Source organism: Ovis aries, chromosome 7 (genome assembly GCF_016772045.2).
Source record: "Ovis aries strain OAR_USU_Benz2616 breed Rambouillet chromosome 7, ARS-UI_Ramb_v3.0, whole genome shotgun sequence".
NCBI classification, from domain to species: Eukaryota; Metazoa; Chordata; class Mammalia; order Artiodactyla; family Bovidae; genus Ovis; species Ovis aries.
The window spans coordinates 64,128,789-64,135,283 of NC_056060.1; the positions used below are offsets into that span (position 1 = coordinate 64,128,789).

General features: G+C 38.4%; 1 long non-coding RNA gene across 1 annotated transcript in view; it reads left to right on the plus strand.

Annotated features, from left to right (window-relative positions):
* LOC121819984 (uncharacterized) overlaps positions 1 to 6,108 on the plus strand; it is a 54,159-nt gene extending 48,051 nt beyond the window's left edge. The window contains exon 3 of the long non-coding RNA XR_006060395.2: positions 632 to 6,108. This is a non-coding gene — a long non-coding RNA (uncharacterized LOC121819984). The remainder of the gene's footprint in view (positions 1 to 631) is intronic.
* Positions 6,109 to 6,495: the final 387 nt, after the last annotated feature.

Sequence of the window (6,495 nt, forward strand, 5' to 3'; positions counted from 1 at the left end):
CACTCTGAAGAGTGTTAAAAAATGAACTGATGATTTTTCTGCTGCTCTGCCATTTCTACAACATCTGGACAGGCTCTCCCTGCCTCTACGTCCTGGCTTTCCATCCTGGATTCATGTTCAAATCACTTGGCAACTTTTTGTGATGCTGGGACCCAACCACCTTAGGCTGATGGAGTCTAGGCATCAGTTTTATCTAAAAATCTCCTCTGTTGGGATCTGCAACCCAGGTTGGGAACTGCTTGTTTAGTTGGTGCTTTGTATAAATTTTATTTTATTGAGTAATTCTCTGAACCAAAACAATGAAAAATTCTAGTATGTAAGCAAATGAAACAAAAAGGGTGTAATTATCACCAGAAATAACTGGATCAAAAAAGAGACTGGTGAACAGATGGACTGTATGAAATGAGATGGGACTCTGCATCTCGCTGCCCTGCAGCAGCCTGGAAACCTGCATCAAGGCTTTCAGTTATATTTAGGTAACAGATTTTACTTATGAATTTTTAGCTCTTCATTACCACTGTCTACAGTGAAGACTCTGGGAAACTCTGTGCTTATGAATAGATGTTAATTTTCATGATTGATATTTATTGTTATGGATAAAAATTTAATTTCAAAATGATTTTTTTTTCAGGTTACTATATGAAGCTATCCCCTACATGGATCACAGCCTTGTTGTGACAAAGGGTCTTGCATAATTCAAAGACGCTATGAGCCATGCCTTGCAGGGCCATCTAAGACAGATGGGTCGTAGTAAAGAGTTCTGACAAGACGTAGTCCACTGGATGAAGAAATGGCAACCCGCTCCAGTATTATTGCCTGGAGAACCTCACAGATAGTATGAAAAGGCAGAAAGAGGTGACACTGGAAGATAAGCCCTCTGGGTTGGAAGGTGTCCAATATGCTACTAGGGAAGAGTGAAGGGCAATTAATAATAGCCCTAGAAAGAAAGAAGCAGCTGGGCCAAAGTGGAAACGGTGTTCAGTTGTGGATGTGTCTGGTGGTGAAAGTAAAGTCTGATGCTGTACAGAACAATATTGCATAGGAACCTGGAATGCTAGGTCCATTAATCAAGGTAAACTAGACGTGGTCAAGCAGGAGATGACAAGATTGAATGTCGACATCTTGGAATCAGTGAACTAAAATGGACAGCAATGACCAAATTTAATTCAGATGACCATTTTATCTGCTACTGTTGCCAAGAATCCCTTAGTTACATGGAGTAGCCCTCATTATCAACAAAAAAGTCCAAAATGCAGTTGCTACTGCTGCTAAGTTGCTTCAGTCGTGTCTGACTCTGTGCAACCCCATAGATGGCAGCCCACTAGGCTCCCCCGTCCCTGAGATTCTCCAGGCAAGAACACTGCAGTGGGTTGCCATTTCTTTCTCCAATGCATGAAAGTGAAAAGTCGAAGTGAAGTAGCTCAGTCGTGTCTGACTCTTTGTGACCCCCTGGTAGGAGGAGCCTACCTGGCTCCTCCGCCCATGGGATTTTCCAGGCAAAAGTACTGGAGTGGGGTGCCATTGCCTTCTCCGCCAAAATGCAGTACTTGGGTGCAATTTCAAAAATGACAGAATGGTTTCAGTTCATTTCCAAGGCAAACTATTCAACATCACAGTAATCCAAGCCTATGCCCCAGCCACTGATGGTGAAGGAGCTGAAACTGACTGGTTCTATGAAGACCTACAAGGCCTAAAACTAACACCAAAAAAATGTGTCCTATTTATCATAGGGGATTGAAATGCAAAAGTAGGAAGTCAAGAAATACCTGGAATTAAAGACAAGTTTGGTACTGGAATACAAAATGAAGCAGGGTGAAGGCTATCAGAATTCTGCTAAGAGAATGCACTGGTCATAGCAAACCCCCTTTTCCAACAACACAAGAGTTGACTTTACATACAGACATCACCAAACGCTCAATAGTGAAATCAGATTGATTATGTTCTTTGTAGCTGAAGATGGAGAAGCTTTATACAATCAGCAGTTCCTAAGACCTGGAGCTGATTGTGGCTCAGATCATCAATTCCTCATAGCTAAATTCAGGCTTAAACTAAAGAAAACAGGGAAAACCACTAGGCCAGTCGGGTACGACTAGGGGATTAAATCAAATCCCCTATGAATATATAGTAGAGGTGACAAATAGATTCAAGGGATTAGATCTGGTAGACAGAGTGCCTGAAGAACTATGGATAGAAGCTTGCAACATTGTACAGGAGGCAGTGACCAAAACCATTCCAAAGAAAAAGAAATGCAAGAAGGTAAAGTGGTCACTGAGGAGACTTTACAAATAGCTGAGGAAAGAAGAGAAGCAAAAGTCAAGAAAAAAAGAAAGATATACCCAACTGAATGCAGAGTTCCAGAGAATAGCAAGGAAATAAGGCCTTCTTCAATAAACAATGCAAAGAAATAGGGGAAAAATGATAGAATGGGAAAGACTAGAGATCTCTTCAAGAAAACTGGAGATATCTATTTGCAATTTTTTAGGGAATCTCCACACTGTTCTCCATAGTGGCTGTACTAGTTTGCATTCCCACCAACAGTGTAGGAGGGTTCCCTTTTCTCCACACCCTCTCCAGCATTTATTGCTTGCAGATTTTTGGATCGCAGCCATTCTGACTGGTGTGAAGTGGTACCTCATTGTGGTTTTGATTTGCATTTCTCTAATAATGAGTGATGTTGAGCATCTTTTCATGTGTTTGTTAGCCATCCGTATGTCTTCTTTGGAGAAATGTCTATTTAGTTCTTTGGCCCATTTTTTGATTGGGTCGTTTATTTTTCTGGAATTGAGCTGCATAAGTTGCTTGTATATTTTTGAGATTAGTTGTTTGTCAGTTGCTTCATTTGCTATTATTTTCTCCCATTCAGAAGGCTGTCTTTTCACCTTGCTTATATTTTCCTTTGTTGTGCAGAAGCTTTTAATTTTAATTAGATCCCATTTGTTTATTTTTGCTTTTATTTCCAGAATTCTGGGAGGTGGATCATAGAGGATCCTGCTGTGATTTATGTCTGAGAATGTTTTGCCTATGTTCTCCTTATGACCCAGCAATCCCACTGCTGGGCATACATACCAAGGAAACCAGAATTGAAAGAGACACATGTACCCCAATGTTCATTGCAGCACTGTTTATAATAGCCAGGACATGGAAACAACCTAGATGTCCATCAGCAGATGAATGGATAAGAAAGCTGTGGTACATATACACAATGGAGTATTACTCAGCCGTTAAAAAGAATTCATTTGAATCAGTTCTGATGAGATGGATGAAACTGGAGCCGATTATACAGAGTGAAGTAAGCCAGAAAGAAAAACACCAATACAGTATACTAACACATATATATGGAAATTAGGAAGATGGCAATGACGACCCTGTATGCAAGACAGGGAAAGAGACACAGATGTGTATAACGGACTTTTGGACTCAGAGGGAGCGGGAGAGGGTGGGATGATTTGGGAGAATGACATTCTAACATGTATACTATCATGTGAATTGAATCGCCAGTCTATGTCTGACGCAGGATGCAGCATGCTTGGGGCTGGTGCATGGGGATGACCCAGAAAGATGTTATGGGGAGGGGAGGTGGGAGGGGGGTTCATGTTTGGGAAAACATGTAAGAATTAAAGATTTTAAAATTTAAAAAATAAAAAACTAAAAAAAAAAAAGAAAGAAAACTGGAGATATCAAGGGAACATTTCATGCAGAGATGGACACAGTATAGGACAGAAATAGCAAAAATCTAACAGAAGCAGAAGAGATTAAGAAAAGGTGGCAAGAATACACAGAACTACCCAAAAATGTCTTAATGACCCGGATAACCATTCTGGTGTGGTTACTCATCTAAAGTCAGACATCCTGGAGTGTGAAGTCAAGTGGGCCTGCAAGCCTTACTACAAACAAAGCTAGTGGAGGTGATGGAATTCCAATTGAGCTATTTCAAATCCTAAAAGATGATGCTGTTAAAGTGCTGCACTCAATAGGTCAGCAAGTTTGGAAAACTTCAGCAGTGGCCACAGGACTGGAAAAGGTCAGTTTTCATTCCTATTGCAAAGAAGAGTAATGGCAAAGAATGTTCAAACTATCATTCAGTTGTGTTCATTTCACATGCTAGCAAATTTGTGCTAAAAATTCCTTCTAGCTAGGCTTCAGCAGTAGGTGAATTGAGCACTTTCAGATGTATAAGCTGGGTTTTGAAGAGGCAGAGGAACCAGAGATTAAATTGTCAACATTTGTTGGATCATGGAGAAAGCAAGGGAATTCCAGAAAAAATATCTACTTCTGCTTCATTGACCGTGCTAAAGCCTTTGACTATGTGGATCACAATCAACTGTGGAAAATTCTCAAAGAGATGGGAATACCAGACTACCTTACCTGTCTCCTGAGAAACGTGTATGCGAGTCTGGAAGCAACAGTTAGAACCGGACATGGAACAAACAACTGGTTCAATATTGGAAAGGAGTGTGACAAGGCTGTCTACTGTCACCCTGCTTATTTAACTTCTATGCAGAGTCCATCATACTAAATGCCAGGTTGGATGAATCACAAGCTAGAATCAAGATTTCCAGGAGAAATATCAACAACTTCATATATGCAAATGATAACACTCTAATGGCACAAAGTGAAGAGGAACTGAAGAGCCTCCTGATGAAGGTGAAAGAGGAAGGTAAGAAAACTGGCTTGAAACTCAATGTTCAAAAAACTAAGATCATGGCATCTGGTCCCAATCCTTCATGGCAAATAGAAGGTGAAAAATTGAAGGCAGTGATAGATTTTATTTTCTTGGGCTCCAAAATCACTATGGACAGTGACTGTAGCCATGAAATTAAAAGGCGCTTGCTCCTTGGAAGGATAATTATGACATACCTAGACAGCATATTAAAAAACAGAGGCATCACTTTGCTGACAAAGGTCCATATAGTCAAAGCTATGGTTTTTCCAGTAGTCATGTATGGATGTGAGAGTTGGACTCTAAAGTAAGCCCAGTGCTGAAGAATTGATTCTTTCAAATTGTGGTGCTGGAGAAGACTCTTGAGAGTCCCTTGGACTGCAATATGATCAAACAAGGCAGTCCTAATGGAAATCAACCCTGAATATTCATTGGAAGGACTGTTGCTGAAGGTGAAGGGCCAATACTTTGGCCTTATGATGTGAAAAGCTGACTCATTAGAAAAGACCCTGATGCTGGGAAGGATTGAAGGCAAAAGGAGAAGGGGGTGGCAGAGGATGAGATGGTTAGATAGCAACTCAATGGACATGAATTTGAGCAAACTGCAGAGGATAATGGAGGAAGAAGGAGCCTGGCATGTTGCAGTCTATGGGGTCGCAAAATGTTGGAACAACAACAGCAATATGAAGCTTTGTTAAATCAGTATATGCTAATAAACGGCTTACCATTAAATCCTATAATCCTTTTATAAAAAATTTTATATACTTGAGAACACACCTTAAATAAGTTTTATATTCTGAATATAACCTCTAGAAAATATGATATATCCCTTCAGATATGCAATAAATTTCTACTAATCGAATACCAAAATTCATTTTAATATTAGCAATATTTCCATCACAAATTATATTTTATTAATAAAGCATTCAAAATTAATTTCAACCTCAATTTTCTTTATCTAAGTAAATAGCTCAACCAACCCAGTTTCTGCATTTTTTCTCCATTTTTTATGTTAAATACATTTTATACTTGTATTACATTCTTTTATGAACTAGTCCTATTATAAATTTTAACTTTGCTTTTAAATCACACATTCATAATTTAGCTCTGTTTTTGACAGTAATATATATTAAAGAGTATTTGAAATTTATGCAATTTAAGGATTCTGAGATTCATATTTTCCCCTTAGACATGTCTAACCCAGTTTTTCCAATTTTCTGAGACTTTATTATATATTTATTAATTAATCAATCAAATCACTATTGGAGGAGGACTTTATACAGATACAAATAACATAGAGCAAGAAAACTGCAGAAAAAAGAAAGATATATAAGGAAGTGAACTTATAAAAATGTGATGATAGTTTCCTGGCTTGTGGAATGTCAGCTTTTTAAAATTTGTAATTTTTTTTGTGATTTCCTTTTTCATTCTAAATAAATATTCATACCCAATTTTGTGTGTGTATTTTTTTTTTTTGTATTTCATTTTCTCATGAGATCTCTCCTACCTTCCCTCTGCTCTCTGACATGTGTAAGCTTCAGGCCCACACAACCTAAATCCACAGAAACTATCTCACATTTATCACATACCTCTGTGAGCATCATTTAATCACTTGTACATTATGGGAGATACAGTCAAATACAGTATCACCTAATATATCATTACACTCTTTATAATTATTCTAATGTACAAAGCTGACACTACTAAGGAAAATAAAAATGAAGTTATTGCAGCATGGTCTGCAGTAATTATGCCATTCTTTTGAAGCTACTAGCAAACCACACATTATAGAACTTTGCCGAGATTTGATATCTGGGGTTCTTATCAAAGTTTAG